General features: G+C 35.0%; 1 pseudogene; it reads right to left on the bottom strand.

Annotated features, from left to right (window-relative positions):
• The window catches only part of LOC114088079 (60 kDa heat shock protein, mitochondrial-like), a 37422-nt pseudogene that overhangs the window by 8765 nt on the left and 4426 nt on the right, over positions 1-24231 (bottom strand).

Below are 24231 nucleotides of genomic sequence, written 5' to 3'. Positions count from 1 at the left end.
CTTACTGAGTTGCTTAGTGTCTCACTTTTGCTGAGGCTGGCTTTGAAATTGTGATCCTCCTGCTTCAGCCTCCTAAACTGCTGGGATTACAGGCATGCACAACCTCATCCAGAGTTATCCCAGGCTTCTGCAATGAATAATTAGCAAAAAAGATTAATGCTTGCTGAAGGCTTAATCACTAGTAGGTTTTTAGCAATAAAACATTTTATTTTATTGCTAAAATGTTATTGTAAACTTAATGAATTACACTATAGTATTACCATGAGTTCCATATGTGCTGGAAAAGCAAAAAGTTTTGTGTAAGTTGCTTTATTGTCCTATTGACTTTATTGAGCTGTAATATCTCAGTAGGTATACCTATCTTCCTAGCTTCATACTTTGCATTAATAAAAGATGCAATTGACAGGGAAAATATTTCCCCTTTATAAGACTTCCTCACTGGAAATTATGATAAATAATCCTGTTTTTTTTTTTCCTCACAGTTTTCAGCTTAGTTTATTTTTATTAGGTTTTATTACAAATCCAATATATCATGCCTCAATATTTACCTTTAGTCAACGGTTAGATGTTAGTCAAATACATTAGCGTTACCTGTATAGAACAAATATTTTGGTTTCGGCTTTCTCCTAGTTTACAAAAATGAAAATATTTTATTAACAATAATGCTATCACCTATAATAAAATTCTATGACATATTCTAACAGATAGCTTTGTGTTAGTTTGTGTCAAGGGGAAGTTTATCAGCTAAGCAACTAGATCAGTTTTAAAAGAGACATGGATTTTGTTAACAGGCATTTCTCTTTCTGATTTCTACATATGCTTTATAATTTGCCTCATGAAAATGTTGCTAGTTGGCATCTGCCAATCATTCAGAGGTTTTACAATAGGCACTGAGGTACAGCGTGATGAAAAGAATACATTTTAAACCTTAGTCTTTGGGTGCTGGCATAGCAGAAAGGAGACCTTTCGCGAAACAGTGAGAGGTGGTTCTTCAGGGAAAACCGTGTGTGGTGATGCCCGCAGAGGGAAGCCTTGAAAGCAGTTTTACAGTCCCTGTTGCACTACTGATTTCTATCTTAGAGCAGTTATTCAAGAAAAAAAGAAAAAGGAAAGAAAGAAAGGAAAATAGAGTGATAAGCACAGGGTAGAAAATCGTCAGTATCACAGCAGAACCAGAGGCAGAGAGAAACAGACAGGAATCCTGGGAGGGCTGACAATGATGCTTCAATGTTTATCCAGCTGACTCTAATTAGGCACTTATCTCACTTGTGTAGAATTTAATTTTCTATTTCTTGGGTAATTAACAAAAACAAAAGAACCAACTATTCTTTAAAACCTGCTTAGTGGTCTAGAATACTCAAGATGTGTTTTACAACTTTTTTTGTATTGTAGAATATTTCTTGCTTTGTGGACTTCTGTGTTCTCATACTCATTAGGCAAATTTGTGGAAATGAAACACGGACTATTCCCATTAAAAATGAAAGGAGAAATCACAAAAAAACTGTAAGTGTGTTTTGAGAAATGTAGTTTCCAACTATTAAATCTATAATAATTTATCATACAACTTCATACTTACTGTGCAATCTAAAACTGAATAGGAATGATGTATTTCTAAGTAGTGAAAATATTTCTGTCTTGCTTTCTTGAGAAAATGTACTTTATTTTAATGGAATGTCTACCTTAAATTCTAAAACATTACTCAAGTAAAATAGTTTCCAGCAGTTTTGTTCCAAAAACATCAAAAATCTTGGTTCCTTTGATAAGTTCTTTGAAGAGGAAAGAAACATAGTGCTTAAAAAGACACCAGACCTGAGGAGAGGCAGAAGTAGAAAGCACAACTGACATAACTGAAACAATGCTAGTCATACTAGTAAAAAGAAGAAATATGTGTTTGGAAAAGAAAAAATAATTGAGGTATGTATTTATCTAAGTGAAAAAAAGAAAGACTGGGTGAAAATATTTAATAAACTATTGGAAACATACATGTGAAACTTAGAAGATGAAGAAATGCAAGCTTTTCACCCAGAAGAAATGAGTAAAGTTAGGGGAGGAGATAAAAAGGGAGGGAAACATAAAAGGAAGAGATAAAGATAAGAATGGAGATAATAAAGAACAGGAAGGGGAAGAGGCTGTTGGTTTATAGGAATATTTCAGGGAAAATGACTTATACAGGGAAGTATGCAGGGTATTAGTGAAAAGAGGGTACTCAAGAACAATGCGTTTCATGGAGATGTCAGAGACACGGAGGCTAAGGGAGATGTTGGATGATATGAGAATCCCCTTTAATATGGGAGAACTTGACTGCATTCCAAAGTAAGAGAGTCAGTCTCTTTATGTAGGCCTGATGAATCTGTGCAGGTAAACCATTCATAAAGAACAAAGCACACATATTTTAAATAAGTTTTTACATGTATGTACTTCAAATAAAATAGAATGCATTTTATTAAGGAAGTTGGGGCCTAATCCCACATGATGAAGATTAGGCCCTACTTTTTCTTCTATTAGACGCAGAGTCTCTGGTTTAATTCCTAGGTCCTTGATCCACTTTGAGTTGAGTTTTGTGCATGGTGAGAGATAGGAGTTTATTTTCATTTTGTTGCATATGGATTCCCAGTTTTCCCAGCACCATTTGTTGAAGATGCTATCTTTTCTCCAATGCATGTTTTTGGCACCTTTGTCTAATATAAGATAATTGCAATTTGATGGGTTAGTCTGTGTGTCCTCTATTCTGCCTCATTGGTCTACCAGTCTGTTTTGGTGCCAATACCATGCTGTTTTGGTTACTATTTGCTCTGTAGTATAGTCTAAGTTCTGGTATAGTGATGCCACCTGCTTCACTCTTTCTGCTAAGGATTGCTTTAGCTATTCTGGGTCTCTTATTTTTCCAGATGAATTTCATGATTGCTTTTTCTATTTCTATGAGGAGCGCCATTGGGATTTTTATTCGAATTGCATTAAATCTCTATGGTGCTTTTGGAGGTATGGTCATTTTGATAATATTAATTCTGCCTATCCAAGAGCAACGTAAATCTTTCCATCTTCTAAGGTCTTCTTTGATTTCTTTCTTTAGGGTTCTGTAGTTTTCATTGAATGGATCTTTCACCTCTTTCATTAAGTTGATTCCCAAGTATCTTTTTTTTTTTTGAGGTTATTGTAAATAGGGTAGTTTTTCTCATTTCCATTTCTGAGGATTTGTCACTGACATACAGAAATGCCTTTGATTTATGGGTGTAGATTTTATATCCTCCTACTTTGCTGAATTCATTTACTATTTCCAGAAGTTTTCTGGTGGAGCTTTTCAGGTCTTCTAGGTATAGAATCATATCGTCAGCAAATAGTGCTAATTTAAGTTCTTCTTTTCCTACACATATCCCTTTAATTTCTTTCTTCTGTCTAATTGCTCTGGTCACTGTTTCAAGAAACTATGTTGTATAGAAGTGGTAAAAGAGGGCACACCCTTGTCTTGTTCCAGTTTTTAGAGGGAATGCCTTTAATTTTTCTCCATTTAGAATGATGTTGGCCTGAGGCTTAGTTTAGATGGCCTTTATGATGTTGAGATATGTTCCTGTTACCCATAGTTTTTCTAATGTTTTGAATATGAAGCGGTGCTGTATTTTGTCAAATGCTTTTTCTGTGTCTACTGAGATGATCATATGATTCTTATCTTTGAGTGTATTGATGTGATGAATTACATTTATTGATTTCCATATGTTGAACCAACCTTGCATCCCTGGGATGAATCCTACTTGATCATGGTGCACAATCTTTTTGATGTTTTTGTATTCGATTTGCCAGAATTTTATTGAGAATTTTTGCATCTATGTTCATTAGAGATTTTGGTCTGAAGTTTTCTTTCTTTGATGTCTTTGCCTGGTTTGGGGATCAGGGTGATATTGACCTCATAGAGTGAGTTTGGAAGTGCTGCCTCTTTTTCTATTTCCTGAAATAAATTGTAGAGTATTGGTATTAGTTCTTCTTTAAAGGTCTTTTAGAACTCAGCTGTGTATCCATGCAGTCCTGGGCTTTTCTTGGTAGGCTTTTGATGGTGTCTTCTATTTCAACACTTGATATTGGTCTGTTTAAATTGTGTATATCTTCCTGATTCAATCTGGGAAGATCATATGACTTAAGAAATTTGTTGATGCCTTTAATGTCTCCTATTTTATTGGAATATAAGTTTTCAAAACAATTTCTAATTATCCTCTGTATTTCTTTAGTGTCTGTTGTGATATTACCTTTTTAATCACGTATGCTGGTAATTTGAGTTTTCTCTCTCTCCTTCTCTTCGTTAGCGTAGCTAAGGGTCTGTCAATTTTATTTATTTTTTTCAAAGAACCAACTTTTTGTTTTATCAATTTTTTCAATTGTTTCTTTTGTTTTGATTTAATTGATTTCAGCTATAATTTTAATTATTTCTTGCCTTCTATGGCTTTTGCTGCTGATTTGTTATTCTATGAGATGTAGTATGAGGTCATTTATTTGTTGACTTTTTCTTCTTTTAAGGAATAAACTCCATGCAATGAATTTTCGTCTTAGTAATGCTTTCATAGTGTCCCAGAAAGAGATTTAGATATGTTGTGTCTATGTTCTTATTTACCTCTAAGATTTTTTTAATCTTCTCCTTGATGTCTTCTTTAATCCATTGTTCATTCAGTAACATATTTTTTAGTCTCCAGGTGATGGATAATTTTTTTTAATTTTGTCATTGATTTCCAATTTCATTCCATTATGATCTGATAAAATGCAGGGTAGTATCTCTGCTTTTCTGTATTTGCTAAGAGTTGCTTTGTTGCATATTATATTGTCTATTTTAGAGAAATGTGCTGCTAAGAAAAAAAGTGCATCTGTTTGATGCAGCTTGAAATATTCTATATATGTCCATTAAGTCTAAGTTATTGATTGTATTATTGAGTTCTATAGTTTCTTTATTCAACTTTTGTTTGGAAGATCTATCCAGTGGTGAGAAAGGTATGTTAAAGTCACCCAAGATTATTGTGTTGTGGTCAATTTGACTCTTAAACTTGAGAAGAATTTTTGATGAACATAGCTGCATCATTGTTTGGGGCATATATATTTATGATTATTATGTCTTGTTGGTGTATGGTTCCCTTGAGCAGTATATAATTTCCATCTTTATGCCTTTTTATTAACTTTGGCTTGAAGTCTACTTTATTTGATACAAGGATGGAAACTCCTTCTCGCTTCTGCAGTCCCTGTGGGTTCTTCCCCAATAAGACTCCTATAGGGCAAGAATTAAAACCAAGAATCAATAAATGGGATGGAATAAAACTAAAAAAGTTTCTTCTCAGCAAAGGAAACAATCTGTGAGGTTAACAGAGAGCCTACATCCTGGGAGCAAATTTTTACCCCTTACACATCAGATAGAGCACTAATCTCTAGGATGTATAAAGAACTCAAAAAGCTAAGCACCAAAAAACCAAATAACCCAATCAAAAAATGGGTCAAGGACCTGAATATACAATCAATCAAAAAATATATGAAAAAATGTTCATCATCTATAGCAATTAGAGAAATGTAAATCAAAACTACTCTAAGATTTCATCTTACTCCAGTTAGAATGGCAGCTATTATGAAGATAAACAACAGTAATGTTGGCGAGGATGTGGGAAAAAGGCACACTCATACATTGCTGGTGGGACTGCAAATTGGTGTAGTAAATATGGAAAGCAGTGAAGATTCCTTGGAAATCTGGGAATGGAACCACTATTTGACCCACTATCCCCCTCCTCAGTCTATACCCAAAGGACTTAAAAATAGCATAGTACAGGGACACAGCCACATTAATGTTTGGAGCAGCACAATTCACAATAGCTAAACTGTGGAGCCAATTTAGATGCCCTTCAGTGGATGAATGGATAAAAAAATATGGCATATATACACAATGGAATTTTACTCAGCAATAAAAAAGAACAAAATCATGGCATTTGCAGGTAAATGGATGGCATTGGAGAAGATAATGCTAAGTGAAGCTAGCCAATCCCCCCAAAACAAATGCCGAATGTTTCCTCTGATATAAGGAGGCTGACTCATAATGGGGTAGGGATGGAGAGCATGAGAGGAATAGATGAATTCTAGATGGGGCCAAGGAATGGAAGGGAAATGGAGGGGGCAGGAGATTAGCAAGGACAGTGGAATGTGATGGACATTGTTATCCAAAGTATATGTATGAAGACACAAATTGGTGTCAACATACTTTATATACAACCAGAGTTATGAAAAGTTGTGTTGTATATGTGTAATAAGAATTGTAATGCATTCTGCTGTCATTTATTTTTAAAAAAATCAATAAAAAATAGGATGCATTTTGGTGGTGTTCACTTACCAAATCAGAAAATTGTGAAGTGCCAAATTGTGTAAAATTCAGTATGCAGCATCCAAATATCTAGAAAACTGATTGTGAGCTTGAGTAATAAAAACTTGATTTAGGCCTCAATGAAAATACAACATGGTTATGTAGAAAAGACAACAGAAGACACGTTAAAGGATTGGGAGACAGGTTTTCAGGAAAGAAATGAATAAAGGCACAAATGCCAATGGAGGTATGAGACAAGAAAGTTATAAACCTTATCAAAGAATGGTAAGTATGTGGAGAAGCTGTGAAAATTAATTTGAGTGAGACATGTGCTAAGGAATGTAAAAGGCTTTCAAAGTATAACTAAAGGTTTTGCATTTTGTAAATATATAAACTAACTCTTATTAGATAGTCACTGGCATAAAAAATATGACTTGAAAGATTACTTGAGAGTTTAAGGAGATAATGGGGTGGAGTTGGTGGACAAGAAAGGCAGATTCAGGTAGGAAGTCCAGCTAGAAATCAGGGATTGATCAGACCACAGCTGGTAAGGAACTTGTAAAAGGCAGCAGCCATGGAACGAGAAGGGGGACAACTAACTCTCAGTCTTACAGTCAAAAGATTTAAGCAAACCATTGTACTTGAAGGAAAACAAACTGTGTGATGGTATGCTTGTCCACCATGTGCATTTGATATTTAATGGCAATTAATAAGTGAATTGACAATTAAGCACTACATGCTTACATAGAGCATTTCAACCAACAGCTGTTAAGTATGTGCAAAAGACTGAATAAAATATACTGTTTGCCTCAAATGGAATAGAGAAAATCATCTAGGGGATCATGATTCTGGGAATCAAATTATGTGATAGCTTTTCCATTTAAAGACTAGGAATAATAAAACAATTTTATATACATACTAGGGTTTGTTCTTAAGTATTAATACATTTATTTATTCAGTTATCTACTTATCAGAATTCCAAAGTAAAGATAAGATTAGTGAAAAAAATAGAAATTCTGCTTTCTAATTAATTAGGATTAGTGAAATATTCATAATGTTTTACGTGGCCACATAAAAATTTAAAAATATAACAAACACTAGCTTTCCTTTCTTCTTTTATACTTCATTTTATTTTTTTTAGCAACATGTTGTTAAATATTAAAACCCGTCAACCAACTAAATTGGTGAACTTGAAGAGAATCTACTTTAAATTTTAGAAAAACGATTTTTCAGATTGGATTTATTCCCTTCCTGTTTATCTTACCAACTATATTACCTTTTATGTAGTACTGACATTTGTGCCTACTCCTTTGTGACTCCTGCCTTCAGTTTTTCATCCAATCTGATCCTTAAATCCAGTTGTACCTCTCCTGTATACAGGGCCCATGAAGTCCTTCTTGAAAATTTTAAAGAGAAAAGTTCTCTCTAGCTCATTCATTTTTTTATGAAACTTGGTTTAATGTCTTCTTCTTTTTAATTGTTTATTTAGTTGTTAGAAAAAATGCCCTGCTCTTAAAATTTTTATCTCTTTTACTTTGTGTTTGACACATTATGCAACTATTTCGTTTTATTTGTAAGCTGAGCCTGTATCTCTTGTACTATACTCCCCTAAAAAGTCAAATGCCACTCAATCTTTTTGTTGTTGTTGTTAGTACTGGAGATCAAACCCAGGGACCCTAAACCACTTGGCCACATCCCTTCCCTCTCCCACCCTTTTTGTAGTTTATTTAGAAACAGGGTCTTCCTGAGTTATTCAGGGCTTTCTCCCTAAGTTACTGAGGATGGCTTTGAATTCAAGATCCTCCTGCCTCAGCCTTCTGAGCCACTGGGAATACCAGCATGTGCCACCAGGTCCAGCTTCACTCAATATTTAATAATCAGATCAGTATTTGTTTTCTGTACTGTGGATGTATTTTGGTTTTTTGTTTCAAGAAAATTACATCCATGAAATGATTGCAGAAATTGTGGTGGAGTCTATTTCTTTTTGAGACATATTGAGGGATTTCAGTAAGAAAATGGTCATTGTTTCATTTGCAAAGTGAATTCAGGAAACTTTTAAATTCTTTACAGCAAATAGGAACAAAAGCTTATGAGTAAAACAGACTCAATTTAAGTGTCTATAAGAGAGAAAAGTATTTTTCTCCTCCCAAGCAAACATTTTCACTGCTAAGTTTCATTGAAAGCTAATTTTTTTGTGTGTGAAAATGGTAATAATAGAGAATTATGATCTCAATAGCATGAAACATTGAAGCCAATTTTAATTAAACTTTTTTATGAATATGTTATTGATTATATGTTTGATTATCTATAAACGTTTGTAAAATTGTAAGAAAACATAATTAACACATATAATTTAATAATATTTTGGGAATTACAATGAAGTGTCTGTAATTTCAAGAATGGATTTGTGTTATTTTCTTTATATTTTCTCTTTCTGAATATTCTCTTTGTGACTTTTCATGCAACTACTTAGACTAAGTATGCAGATCATTCCATCAAATTGAGAGAGGAAATAAGGTTTTACTTTCATTTTAGTCTGAGATATGTTTGTTTAATTTGAGTAGCAAATACAAATCTTCAAGGGAATTTTATAGTGCTTAGTTTCTTATTTATGTGTGATTATGCATGTGATAACAGGGAAAAAGGTTTATTTTTCCATAGATCTAGCTCACTTTGCAATAGAAGTTTCCTCTGTTATGCATACATTGATTAATTTTCCCAAATACTATATAGTAACCTAAACATATCTTCCCCATGTATCACTAGGCACATAGCTGACCCTTCCTGAATGAATGTGGATAAATAAAAGAATGGATAGCAATAAAACAATAAAAACATCCTGAATATAATCTACTAGAAGAAACATAAAAGCAGCAATGGAGAATTGCAAAGCAACTGATAGGAAATATTGTTAGGATTTAAATAAGGATATTAAAATGATGACAGCTTCCTTCAGAAGGGTGTGCAGCATAAATACTTTAGGTACCTAAGAGACTCAAAATCTAAGAATCACAAATTAGTGGCTAATCATTTGGTATAATACCCTTGTTCTTTAGATGATAAAATAACATTTCTGGAATGTTAAGGGAAAGAACTTAAGGTCATAAAAATGATGTGTGACAACACCGAAATCATGATTCATAACTCCTGTCACCTGACTTAATCTTAAATATTAAACCAGTAAATTAGTTTATTTTTAAAGTTAGAAAGATTTTTTACACTAAGAAAATACATAATATACATTATCAATATAATCCAAAGGCATCCTAGTTAGTAGCTTCCAACAAACAGTGACAAGAAAGATGCTATCTTAGGTCATTCCATCCCTGGTGAAACTCACTGGTTCCAGCCACATATGTGAATATAGGAAAGACCAAGGGAAGAACTGCCTATCTCAATATTCCAAATTGCCAAAACACATAACCATTAGCTAATGAATGGTTGCATTTTCAATCCACTAAATTCAGGTAATTTATTACAGAGTGAAGCATACCTGATTATTAAAAAATAATTGGTTATTTTGGTTCATAATGCATACATGTTTGCTTATACACATTTGAGTAATAATGTGCAAGAATTTTGTTACCTGTTTTTTTCCCCCTTGGCATCATAGGAAATGACAACTGTATATATATATTTTTTTGCATGGGTAAAAAGTTTGTCTACATTGTTTCATATTATTGGATCTTTTTTTAAAATTTGGATCTTAGCTTTTTAAATTTATTTATTTATTTATTTTATTTATATATGACTGTGGAATATATTACAATTCTTATCACACATATAAAGCACAATTTTTCATATCTCTGGTTGTATACAAAGTATATTTACACCAATTTGTGTCTTCATACATATACTTTGGATAGTAATGGCCATCACATTCCACAATCATTTCTAACCCAATGCCCTCTCCATTCCCCTCCAACCCCTCTGCCCTATCTAGAGTTCGCCTGTTCCTTTCATGCTCCCTCTCCCTATCCCACTATGAATTAGCCTCCTTATATAAGAAAAAAAACATTCAGCATTAGGTTATTTTGGGATTAGCTAACTTCACTTAGCATTATCTTCTCTAACTCCACCCATTTATTTGAAAATGCCATGATTTTATTCTCTTTTATTGCTGAGTAAAATTTCATTGTGTATATATGCCACATTTTTTTATCCATTCATCTATTGAAGGGCATCTAGGTTGGCTCAACAGTTAAGCTACTGTGAATTGTGCTGCTCTAAACATTGATGTGGCTGTGTCCCTGTAGTATGCTGTTTTTAAGTCCTTTGGGTATAGACTGAGGAAAGGGATAGCTGGGTCAAATGGTGGTTCCATTCCCTATTTTCCAAAAATCTCTATACTGCTTTCCATATTGGCTGCACTAATTTGCAGTCCCACCAGCAGTGTATGAGTGTACCTTTCCCCCCAAATCCATGCCTTATTGGATCTTTAAGTTGGTTCTAGGTCTCAGTCCATAGACTGCAGGCGCCATTTCTTGGGGCTAGAGGTGTGGCAGAATATGATGGCAGAAGAGCGTGGCAAAAGGAAGCAGCTCACATAATGATCAGGGAGCAGAAAGAGAGACTCCATTCTCCAGACACAGAATATATACCCCATAGCCACACCCACAATGAACCACTTCCTCCAGCCACACCATACCTGCCTACAGTTACCACTGAGTTAAACCCATCAGGGATTAATTCACTGATTAGGTTAACCCAATCATTTTTCCTCCAAACCTTCTTGCATTGTCTCATATGTGAACTTTTGGGGGACACCACATTTAAACTATAATAATATGAATATTTGATTACTTCTTTATCATAAATTCCTAAAGTTTTGTTTCTAAGTCAAAATGTTAGGGGCTGGGCTGGGATTGTGGCTCAGGGGTAGAGCACTTGCCTAGCACGAGAGGGACCCAGGTTTGATTCTCAGCACCACATAAAAATAAAGGCATTGTGTTGTGTCCATCTACAAAAAAGATTCTCTCTCTCTCTCTCTCTCTCTCTCTCTCTCTCTCTCTCTCTCTCTTTTTCTCTCTCTCCTTTCTAAAAAAGAAAGAAAGAACACTAATATTTTAAAAAACATGTTAGAGGCTGAATCTGTGGCTCAGTGGTAGAGCGCTTGCCTAGCTTGTGTGAGGCACTGGGTTCAGTTCTCAGCACCACATATAAATAAATGAATAAAATAAAGGTCCATAAATCTAAAAATGTTTAAAAAAAAGTTAAAATTATTTTAAGGTCTTAGACCTTGGTCCATGGTGCTAACCTTCCAGGAACATCCCAGTATATATTCTGCAAGTGGTTCATAGAAGTTCCATTTTCACTAAGTTTCATAAGGAATTTTCACTATCTGTATAAAACAAAGGAATAAAGTATATCTCATTAAAATTTTGTACTGAATTCCTATTGCTGTTCTGACAAACTGCCATAAGTTTAGTAGTATATAGCAATGTCTATTATCTTATAGTTCTGGAAGTCAGAAGTCCAAAATGGCTCTTAGAGGGATGAAGTCCAGGTTTCTGCAGAGATGCATTTCTACTGGATGTGCTGGGGAATAATCTGCACCTGCTTATTCCTGCTTCTAGTAATTGTGGGCATTACTTAGCTTGTAGCTCTGTCACCCTGATTTCTGTTTCTATGGTCAAGTTTCCTTTTCTGACTCTTTTGTCTCCACTTTCTATTTTAAAAACACTGTTTTGATTTCATTGTGCCCATCTGATAAGTCCAGGATAATTGCCATATTTTAGGATCCTTAATTGCATCTGTTGAATTCTTGTTGCCACATAACTTAAATATTCATAGGTACTGTTGATTAGGAGATGAACACATTTGCGGGGAGGGGGTCATTAAGTAGTCTACCACAAAACTTCTCTTTGCATCATATACTTATTGATTATTGGACTTCTATCTGCTTTAAAAATTCCATATTAATTATTTATTTAACAACTTCTTATTTCTTATTATAAGAAATTATTTTATGTGGCTGAAGGAAACGTATGAAATATCATAACATAAAACATTCAATGTTGAAGGATAAGTAAGGGTTTGAGATATAGCTCAGTGATAGTGCACTGGTTTAGCATACACAAGGCCCTGGGTTTGAGCCTCAGCACCAAAGAAGGAAAGGAAAGGAATATGTAAAGTTGAAGTAAGTAAAAGTTAAAAATTAAAACTACTATGACAACTGGCAAACCAAGAGCTATATTTATGCAAAGCCTCACTGTGCCAAGAGCACAGATACACTAATATTGGCACTTGCAACTAGATCCCACACCTTTTTTAATCCTCATCATTATCAGTGCAAGACCACAGTTGAAAATGTCACCTTAGCTGTTCCTAATGGTTCCATGTATCTCAGTCTTCAGGATGAAGATACCGAGGCTAATGCTCCTTCACTAGGCTGCAGCTCAATTTGTTGCTCTCCTATCCAGCTACTACTGTACTCTGGAAAGAATGTGTCTTTCTCTAGAATAACACCTAGGATCCTCAAACTGCAAAACTCCACTGTGCCAAACAGTGACTGTAGTCCTACTTCACTGTGTTGAAGCGACATTGAGAAGAAAATGCTTGCTCCTGCCATGCGTTGCCCATTGTCATCTGGGTCCAGACCAGTATCACTTGCACACCAATTCTCATAAAATTCCTTTAAAAAATAGCTTCTAAAGCTTTTTCATGTCACTCGAGAAGGACTTAGAAGGTAAAGTCCAATATGAAGGCTTGATCTAGTTCATGTCCCATCATTGTTATGTTTCTTGTTTGCATTTTGCCCTTCATATACCCCAGAGGAGCTCATCATTTTTATCTCTGAAGTTTTTAGCAGCCAGAATGAAAAGTAAAACAGTAAGTTATGAGGTTGCCAGGAACCAAAACGAAAACACAAATTTATCTCTTAGGAAACACACCATTACTTTTGGTATTGAGACAAGTGAAATATTTCTTCTGTTGATTCATAAAGGACAATATTACCATGCAATATAATTGATATGACGAAGGTAAATTTCTTACAACAACTTTGGGTGCTGTATGTTCAGATCAGAACAAATAGAGCGTTTATAAGAGTGAATTTTAAAAGTATCTCAAAAGATGTTTCCCAAAGCATGGTCTGTGGAATATTGGTTTCCTATGAAATAATAATAAGTAAATTTGTATGCTTTGGTGTTGCAGTGGAAAGAATAACTTTGAATCCTGCATACTCTTGAAAATTTTAAAAAGCAGATTAGTTTGTCCTATAGAAGAGAATTCTGTGTCACGTAGTTGAGCTCAGCTTGTCTCTGACATTTTATCACCTATATTTTTCTGTGTATTTCTCTATGGCTAATTTTGGGGATATTTATCTTCACATGAACAGAGTTTGAAGAAAACTTGGCTAAGAGATGGGAAGGTACTACATTTTACAGAAAGTCCTCCATAAATATTCTCACAAAGTTTTGAAATTTCTTGCATGGAAGCAAATTCAAGGTTATGTTCTGGCAAATTCCTTGAATGCAGTTGTTTGCAAGCAGGATTGGCTTTCCCTAGGATAACTGGGCACTCAGTACAATACCACCAAATTCAGAGGAGAGGTCTTAACTTCAAACTGGAAAACACATTTTGTATGGGTGTGAAATTCTTAGAAGAATATATTTTTCTCGAAACTTTGGTATTCACTGTTGCTCAAATTTTACAAATTTACTCATGTAGAAGAAAGCCAGAGTTTATTCTGATTTGTGTTTATCAGTAACCTGATTTTAGTTTCTTCACTTTTGCCATCAAATGCTCATGGCTCGTAATTTCCCCAAACCCTTCTTGTGTGTTTTGGGGAAATGGAAAACTATTTTGTGCTATAAGTTTGTGTTGTCCACAAAGCAGGATGGTTTCATTTCTGCTTGATGTTTCACTGGTGCTCTGGGCTGTTTTGTCTCAGGAATGCCCATCAAGATGCTTCTGCTGCATTTCATCAACTCTGGCACCTTCTTGTCATCAGGGCCAACTCTGTGCACCTTCCTGATGAACTTGAGGAGGAAGTGAGCTTCTTCTGCACAACTCCAGGGAAGTCTCCAACTTCTAGAATGAATGGTTTTTCTTGTGACCATTTTGTTCCATTCCACTTCTTTCCCTCTTGGTATCTCTCACCTCATGATGATAATGATGATGATGGTGATGATGATTTTAAATTCAGCCTCTTCTACCCTTTTCCTTATCTTTTTGTTGTTGTTGTTTATTTGTGTTTTGTTTTCTTTTTTGTTCCCACAAATTGAGAAATCCTATGATTTTACAAAGAATGCAGATGCTTCTAAATGTTTTATCTTGATTCTTTTTGCAAGTTGTTCTCATGGCTGTAATACTTCATTGAATCTATGATGCCATAAATTAGTCCCAATGTAAGATGCATTGATATTTTTTTGTACAACTAAGAAAAATGTTACTAACAAAATTATAACATGAAATTTCCCAACACATTCATTTTTTAGCTGAATCCCAATTTCAGCCATGTTAAAACATATATGCAATGTAATGAAATACAATCCTTCATTCCCCTGAAACTTCAATGTATTATTGCTGAGGTTTCTCTATTTTTTTTTTCATAAAAGCCATACATTATTTGTGGCTTTTATTTATGGTAAAGAAAATTTATGGGAGACTGTTGTTTCAGATTAAGCTCCTTTATAATTGGACACAAAAGACCAGGCCAAACCTGGATAGAGCCACTTATTCTAGGTGCCTGACACATAATCAAACAGAACTTGGAAACAGGGAAAGTTTCTTAAAAGTAGAAGATGCATAGAAGCCAATTAAAGAGACCAGTCATGGAGGCATGATAATAATGTCCCCTTTACTTTTTATATTAGGAAATTGTTGTGGTTTGGGACTGTTCCCCAGAGGTCCATATGTTAGAGATAGTCACCAGCCTGCAGCGCTACTGGGAACTTTTAAGAAAGTAGAGCCTACTGATAGGTCTGGTCACTGCAGAGATACCCTTGAATGGGATATTGGTACTCAATCCCTTCCTTTTCTTATTTTATTTATTTATTTTTGGTTCAAGGCCATGAAGTAAAATAGTTTTGCTCTACAATATGCTCCTTGCCATTCTGTGCTACCTCAACAAAAGTCCCAAAGTACAGCACCATAGGCCAGGGACTGAAACCTTTAAAATTATGAGCCAAAATAAATCTTTCTTCTTTTTAAGTCAATTATCTCAGGTATTCTGTTACAGTAACCATAAGCTAACATACAAAATAGCTTTGAAAGAATTAATCTTTTTCTCGTTTCTTATTTCTGCTTCCATCAGCCTTTTTTTGTCTATAAAACTACTCCTTCATGGATGTGCTTTTCCTTTTAATAGATAGGATGCTGCCTGGTGATTAATCAATAATAGCCAATTACATCATTAAATTCAATTTGTTGAAATTTTATGACACTTATTTTCAAAAAACAAAATTTACTGGACTACTTGACAGCAGAAGGACATATAAATCTCCCAGGCCTCTATCACTATACACCTGGGGGTAAGCGTTAGATAATAGAGCACTCATACATGCTACCTCTCAATCTTCCCATGTACTTATCTTTTGAACTGGAACTAGGGTTTTGTGTTTGTTGTATTTTATAGCATACAAGTCTAATGGTGCTCTGTCTCAGCTCCTTCAGACATTATTCAAATATCACATTCTCAATAAAATTTCAATAATCTCTTTTCCCAAATGTCTCTAAACAATTTTTCTGCTTATTTTTCTCCATAGCAATTCGTGACCTCTATATGTTGTCTGTTTCCTCAAAATAGAATATGTTTCATGTATTTTGTTCTCTGTATTCACTGTTGTATCTCTAGCATATGGAGAAGCCCAGCTGTTCTCCCCAAGCTGCAGAGTAGTGGGCTGCACTTCAGGTGGTGAGCAGAGCCCACCATGATGGTATGGGCCTGAATCCTGGTAAGCCAGGGTGTGCTGACCTATCAGCCTGTGACTGCCTGGGTCAGGCCTGGTATGGAAGCCTGTTCCATACAGCACACAGCCCTGAAACCCTCAGAATCTACAATCTGGTGACTTCAATCTCCTGGGAAGAGCTGGGATTAACCACAAGTGGAGAGAGAACAGAAAGGGGCCAGACCTGAATGGAAATTCAGACTCAAGGGTTAACTAATAGCACTAGTACTTTTCCCAAACCCTGATTACCATAATTTGGACCAATAACATTGGCCCAAGCTCTATATAAACCCATAGACTAGCATATTCAGGTGGCAACTTGCTCTCGGGTCTCCTCTTGCCACTGCAAGAGTTCTGTTTCTATTCTTCACACTTGAATACATCCTACTCCCTTCACTGTGGCCTTTCATTGTCCCATGAATTCATTCTTCGGATTTGTGAGACAAGGACCTGAAAAAGAAGTTAGTGGTGAGCTGCTGGGGTCTGCTGTGACACTGGAGGTATAGTCTGCCATTTAGAGCTGCAACACAATGCTTGACAGCAGTGGAGAAGAATCCAGCTTTGCTGGCTGTGACCCTTGGAGAGGTAGGTATCCCTGCTGTGATAAGCTGCCAACACTGAAAGGGCTTCCTTCCCAGAGGCCTATAGACAGACTGCACAGGCCCCACCTGCCAGCACAAATGGAAAACCAGCTTGCCTCACACTCTGTTTTCAACAGAAAAATGTCTACCACCTAGTAGATGCCCAATAGGTTTTCTTTTCTTTTTTTTTTTTTAAGAGTAAGTGGAAAATAGGTTCAATTATCATTTTCACCATTTTACAAGAGTGAGAACTGAGGCTGAGAATTATAGACAATGAATAACAAGGCCGAGATTTCAACACAAGTTAGTTTGATTTTTAAGTTCATGTTCTCAGCTGCCCGTCAGCCTTGTCATAAATAGTGATTTAGATGATCGCTAATATTTCAGTGTGGAATATCAAACAGATCTTGGGGATATTTCTTCCCTCACTTGTGTAAAATTTGAGATACAGATCAATATTCCTGGTGATAAAGGAACTTTTCCCAGAAAATAACCAAAACAGGTAACTGCGGATTCACTCTCTACCCGATTTCTCAAACCAAGTAAAGAATGCCTCTCAACACTTAAACCATCCATTTCAATCAGAAGGGTTTGGAGAAATTAAGTATTTGTGTTACCAGAAAAAATTGATTATTTTAAATTGTAGTTGGGAATAACTGGTGCTTAAATGGCCTCAAGTAATTGAAAGATTAAGTCCAGATAGCATTATTTCAGGCTCCATGATAGAAGGAAATAAGGATAATTTGGCACCTGCTTGTTACTTTCATATAAGCATCAAGCGATCCATTAAAGATAAAATCATCTGCATACTTTGAACTTTTACACATGAATGCCTTTGCCATACTAAGTAATCTTTCCTAACTTCTTATTTAAAAATCATTGTCTGCACTAATTAGAGAAGCTATCATTTAAAAAACTGAGTAACACAGATATTTCCTTAAGGGAAAAGGAAGGCAAAAATAAACATAATCAAAGAAGAGAAAGTAAAAATAAATAAGGTGGACCTAGTTTGACATATTGCTGGCTTTTCAATTTAACTTCTAAATTACTTTCAAAATTTGACTTTTGTGCTGGGAATTTACCTCTGGGAGTTGTAAAAATGATTGTGTTTAGTACTCTGGATAGCACCATTTTAGCAATCTATGTGGGAAATCAAACTGATGTTAGGACTCCAAAGTATAGAAGAACATACATTATTTTCAAAGTATATTTTAAGGATACTTCAAAAGGGTTTTCACTCTCTTAGCTTTGAAAACTTTAATGAAAGAATAATTAAATCTTTAAATAAAGAATGACATACTTTATACTACAACTAAAATAGAATTCCAGAAAAGAGACAAGATTTAATATACTGAAAAATAAGGTGATTTATTTGTCAAACTTGCAGATAATTTTCTAATTTTCCATTCTTAATGAAATGAGTAAATTAAAGAAGGAAGAAGGTAAGCCTCTACCATCTAACATATCAATTGGTAAGGTTAGCTGGATAGTGGACTCTCTTGGGGCTTATGTTTTCTTAGATCTTGTCATTTTATGGGTGGGGATTTTAGAAATGGCTCAACTAAAAAATTATTTATCTCCATGTGACATTGACTATGATTAATTGCTGGCTTGGTTAGCACCTGCTCTGATCTTGAGAAAACCAGTTGGTCTCACTCACATGCCTAGCACCTTGGTGAGAATGACTGTCCCCCTCTCCCTTCCCATGTAGCCACATATATTCCGCAACTGAGTACTCACATTTCTTACATAGAATGTTTTGGGTTTGAACTATGTAGCATTGTAGGCTAGCTGCTTATTGTAATTTGGATCTTAAATTTATCTTCCAAAGGTCCATATGATAAAGCCTTGGTCATCAGCCTGTGGTGAAACCTATAAGAAATAGGGCTTAGTTCAAGTTAATTCATTGGACTCTCCACGTCTTTCTCTTTTGCTTTACATCTACCCTGAGATGTGCAGCTTTGCTCTACCACAGGCTTCCTATCATGATTTTCTGCCTTGCCACAGGCCCTGAAACAATAGTACAATCCACCCGTGGACTGAAATCTATGAAACTTTGAGTCAAAATGAACTTTTCTTTCTTTAAGTTACCTAACTGAGGTATTTTGTCAAGCAATGGAAAGCTGACTAATGTATTACTTACCTTTTTCAAACACTGAGTCTCCTCAATTGTAAAGTTGATAAGTGTATCCACCAAATTGTTGTAAGTAGCAGTTTGTCACAACTCCTTGCACACAGGTGATCATCCCTATGAGTTTTTATTGCTAAGGTAAATTTTAAAACATAGGGTGATTTTGCTACATATAAAGAAGAGAGAACGTTATCATGGATAGAATGAATGCATTGAGCCAAACTATTATAATGGAAGTATGGAAACAAAATTAAGCCTCATTTGAAGAAAAGGTATATGGTTTACTGTACTGCTTGATTTGGATATGGTTTGTGTCTTCTAATGGTCCATGTGCTGAAATTTAATTCCCATTGTGAGCTATGGTGTGCATTAGAGGTAGAGTGTTTGAAAAAGTATTACAATTAAATAAAGTTATCAGGGTAGAGCCTCCATGGTTGAAATTCTGAGGCTTTATGGGAAGATGAAGAGAGAGTAGACGGGAGGAAAGGAGGGAGAGAGAGAGAAGAAGTGTGGGCAGGACATCAGTCATACACCTACACACACCCATATGCATGGTCCCTCTTCTTGCTCTGTGCTGCTCTGCAGCACCTCAGGAATCTGGCAGCAAGAAGACCAATAATAGATGTGTTCTGTGAATCTTGAATCTTCAGAATCTCCAGAGCCATGAGCCAAAATAAATTTCTTTTCTTTGTAATGTAACCTAGCCTTAGATATTTTGTTATAGTAATGAAAAAATGTACTAACACAAGTTTTAAAAAACTATTTGTGAGTTGAGTGAGGATTTAATATAGTAGAACATTTTGAAATTATAGATAGAATCTGTATTTTTTAGTAATAAAGGCAAATGTTACCTAAAATAAAAAACATATTGTACAACTACATAATCTGAATTCTTATACTTACTAAGGGATGTTTTTCTCCAAACATTGACAACAAAATTGAACTCTTTTAATAATCTAATTTTTCCCAAAGTGTAACCATGTACTATAACAATTGATATTTTATTTATGTGTCAAAAAATGAATTCACACATCACTGAATAATGTTTTAAAACAATTACCAGGCCATTAACTTTGGTATTAGTTTTCCAAAATTCCGTTTTTTGAGGAGTGGCCTTTATTGAACACAGAGATTGGTTGGTTATCTTGCTTTAAAATGGAAATGGTTATTAAAACACTTGGTTTCATGAATCAGTGTGTTGTTCAATACAAACCAAAGGAAATTACTAATATTGACTTTATAATTGGAATTTCATATTCCTGAAAGATGGTTGCAATTTAATCAAAATTATTTTTGAACTTTGGGAAATAAATACAGTAGCTTAGCACTGAACTAACAGTTCAAGTCAAATCTTATTATGAATTCTGTGGTATTACTAATTCTTTTCAGCCAATAAAATAAAACACATTTTGTAATTTTGTTCCTTTCAATGGCTATAAAAATACAGTAGTGCCTTATCTGCTTTTGTGGCTTGAAATAATGCAATTTATTTACCTGTTAACTTATGTATTTATTCAAATCTTCATCGGACACCCACTACTTAAGCATTACTCATACTATATTCAGTGTTAATGTAACATTTGGCACATATTCAGTGTACTAACAATTAACTGTTATTATTAAGTTAAATGCTATTTGGTTCAGGCAAATACCCAACATGCAGTAGTTTCATTAAAATAAAATTAATAAATTTGTAATTGTTATTATTATCTTTACTTTGTTATTAAATAATTATAGACTCATAGGAAGTTGCAAAAGAATGAACAAGCAAGTCACAAGTACAACTTCACCTGGTTTTCACAAAGTATAATTTCAGCATAAGGAAATTGACTGTGGTACAACCCATGAATTTTATGAAGATTCCATCATTTCTGGAGGTGGGAATTAATCAGATACATCTGTGGATCTTCCCACATGCAGATGTTAGGTAGGGTCTCTGTGAAGGCTCAAAAAATAGCATTGTTCTTTCCAGCTTGATTTTAGAACCAATGGAAAAATACAATAAAAAAGTAGCAAACACATCCCAAATACCTTGTTTATTACTTAGGAAAACGAGGTTGGAGAATACAGCTCAGTGTGAACATCAAATGTCTTGCTTAATCAGGAAAAGAAGTAGAATTACCCACCTAGTCATAATAGCAGGCTTCCCTGTTGGATGCGCTCTTCGAAGGGACAGAGCAGAATCCTTGCCTCCAGGGTCAGCTAGTCTATGTGAGGCCTTGTGCGAAATGAAAATGGATGGTTGCTTGTTTAAAAAGTTGGAAAAATGGCTAGGTGCTGCGGCATATGCCTATAATCCCAGTGGCTCGAGAGGCTGAGGCAGGAGAATAACAAATTCAAATCTAGCCTCCACAATTTAGCGAGGCCCTAAGCAACTCAGTGAGCCTCTGTCTCTAAATAAAATACAAAAAAAGGGGTTGGGGATGTGGCTCAGTAGTTGAGTGTTGCTGGGTAAAAAGAAAAAGAAAAAAAAATGGAAAAATACCATTACAGGTCCTGAGACATATTTTTTCCTTTTTTTGCATGATCTTTTTTTCTCCGTTATAGTAATTTTTGTCATTTAATGCCATTCTAGTTAAAAAGTAAAATTTTAAATTATTAACCTAAATTTGACAATTTATTTTTATATTATGCCAATTATTAGTGAAAAGAGAATTTAATTCAGTCATAAAAACTATCGAAATTGTACAACTCCTACATACATATGTAATCTGTTTGTACTACAACTGTGTAAATGATGCCTAAAGCTAATTTAGTGGTTTTAGTTTGCTTTTTCATAGGTTCACACTCTACCACGCTCTGCGTTTGGCTTACTGATGAATAAGGAATCATTAAGAGAAACACAATCTTAGGGTTACTTTATTTTCTCCCTTGCTTCTGTATCATCATTTTAGTGCAGTGGTTGCCTAATACAGACAGGTAATATGAATAATAAAGGATATGAAAGGCTTCTTCAGTTTTGCCTTTTTTTTTTGTTTTTTTTTTGAATGTCTTCTTTCTGCATTCAAAGGAAGCTCTGGTTGTCAAGGAAAACTGGCCCCTGGAGGTGATCAGCATCTCTCCTTTTCAGTGCAAGATGTTAACAGGCATACCTTGATCTCACTTTGAATCATGCTGGACTCTTGTGCATGGAGGGTCCACAGGAGCCCTGTGCTCATGGGGTACTGTGAATAGTATAGGCTGACAGGACAACAACAATGATGGGAATGCAAACTGTGTTTATCTCCTTCTCTCACATGCCAGCTCCATTTTCCCACCAGACTGCACGTTCTGAACACAATTTCAAAGAAAATTATTAAGAAATTCCAAGACAACCACAGCAGTGCATTACATCAAGGTGGCCCCTTCTCAGTGATAGGTTTTGTGTGGCACATTCACAAAACCAGTTCTACTTGCTTCCAAGACAAGGGCAGAGTTCCTAATAGCACACCGACTTCATTTGTCCAAAATTTATCAATCAGTTACTCCCTCCATGGAGGAAAAAATAGAAAAGTTGGAAAGAGGCCGTGTGTTAACCCAACTGAGTTTTCGTCAGAATATATATGTCCATCTATGTCCAGAAGAGAAATGAAATATTTTCCTCATTCCTCTTCTGACTTGAGCATCATCTGGTAGTAGGCCCTAGAGTCTGAGTTTGTACAGATCTTTTAGGTGATAAAACTATTAGAGTAGCCTTAGTTAAATGTGTTGCAAAATTATCACAATAGCTTTTTAACAATTGCAAAAATATGCCTTAGGAAGTTATCCATAATCCTACTTTTGGAAATGGTGTATCATAGAGTCATTACACACATATACCTGGGAAAGGTACTACCTTTCTCCTCTCTATTGTAATTAACATACCCATGCTTCTTTTATAAAAATGTTCCTTTCAACATAGTACTTCTCTTTTCTGGGGTATTTGAATACTCTGTTTTTCATCCAGATGCTGGTTACAAAGTTCCATTCCGTTTGTGAAGACTGAGCAATTGATTTATAACTTGTACTTACAAATTTACTTATAAGTTCTTTATATTATAGTTCAACAAAAATCTGAAAAAAAGAACAAAAGATGTAGAGAAAAGATTTCATGTGTTGGGATGCGTGGGATGAATGCTTCAAGGAAGGAATGCAGAGCTTGAGGAGAATAGAGGGGCTTGTTGTCCCAAGGGTGCCCTTCAGAGCCCAAGGCCTACCATCTCACTAACACCAGCACACACGGCTTCCTCTGCTCCACCATGAGTTTTGTGTTTCGCTCTTAGCCATGTGATGACTCCTACAGAACTGATAGCTAACTGCTGTTCAGAGGTTTTTGGTAAAAGGGATATTTCCACTGAAAATAGCACAAACACAAAAATGTTGACCCATTTTCCCCCCCTCTGCCCTTCAGCTGTGTTTTTAAAGATGTTTGATCCCTCTGAGAGAGTATGATACAGTCTTTCAGGCTTTGAGTTATAAGTTAACTGTCTCTGAGCATTTCAGCCTACTGACCTCGAGCTTAAAAAGTTGGTGAAGCAATCTGAAAAGTTACAAAATTGAGAAAGGAGCAAAAAAGAAACATTTGGGGCAGAAATACAATTACTGACATCATTACTTGCTATATTCAATTTAGATAGTATATATTTTTTAGCACATTTGACAAAGCTTTTTGATGATAAAAACAAAGTCTTGTTAGATTGTCAGGATGAGGGGAATAATCTACGAAAGAGTGACGGATGACACTATACATGGATGTAATACTTAAACAATGGGTATTTGAAGCTATTTAAAAACCTGTTTTGACCTAAATTATTTCCTTTTGTAATCTTCTTCTAAAAGCTCCTATCTCTCATGATGAAAGACTAAAGCCCATGACAATGTTTAAATTCTACCTTCAAAGTGTATGGTCTTCATCATTAAATATACTTATGTTTATATAAAGATGGTGGAATTAACTTTCATACTTTTGATTGATTCTTCTGATTGTGTCATGCTGTATTAGTTTATTGAACATTATTTTCACTAATATGATATGCTTACAGTAACATTTTTTTTTCATGATAAGGTTTTATTGTCCTTTATGGACTCAGCTAACCTTGTCTGAGTACATATAATCAGATTTCAATGTGCAAGTTTTGATCTTATTTCTAGGACTTACTATTGCTTCCCAATGTAGACATTTTATGATTTTATTAGAAATTTCATTACTTGCTGTGTTTAAATAAACTCATTTGACTTATTCCCAACCTTCCCCAAAACTGTTCACATTTCATTTGTAGAACCTTTTTTCAGTACAAAGAATAAAGTATAATTTATTCATGATATCAAATTAATTATATGAAAAATCATTTTGTA

This window comes from Marmota flaviventris, chromosome 2 (assembly GCF_047511675.1).
Source record: "Marmota flaviventris isolate mMarFla1 chromosome 2, mMarFla1.hap1, whole genome shotgun sequence".
In the NCBI taxonomy this organism is placed as follows: domain Eukaryota; kingdom Metazoa; phylum Chordata; class Mammalia; order Rodentia; family Sciuridae; genus Marmota; species Marmota flaviventris.
This window is presented reverse-complemented; position numbering and strand designations above follow the sequence as displayed.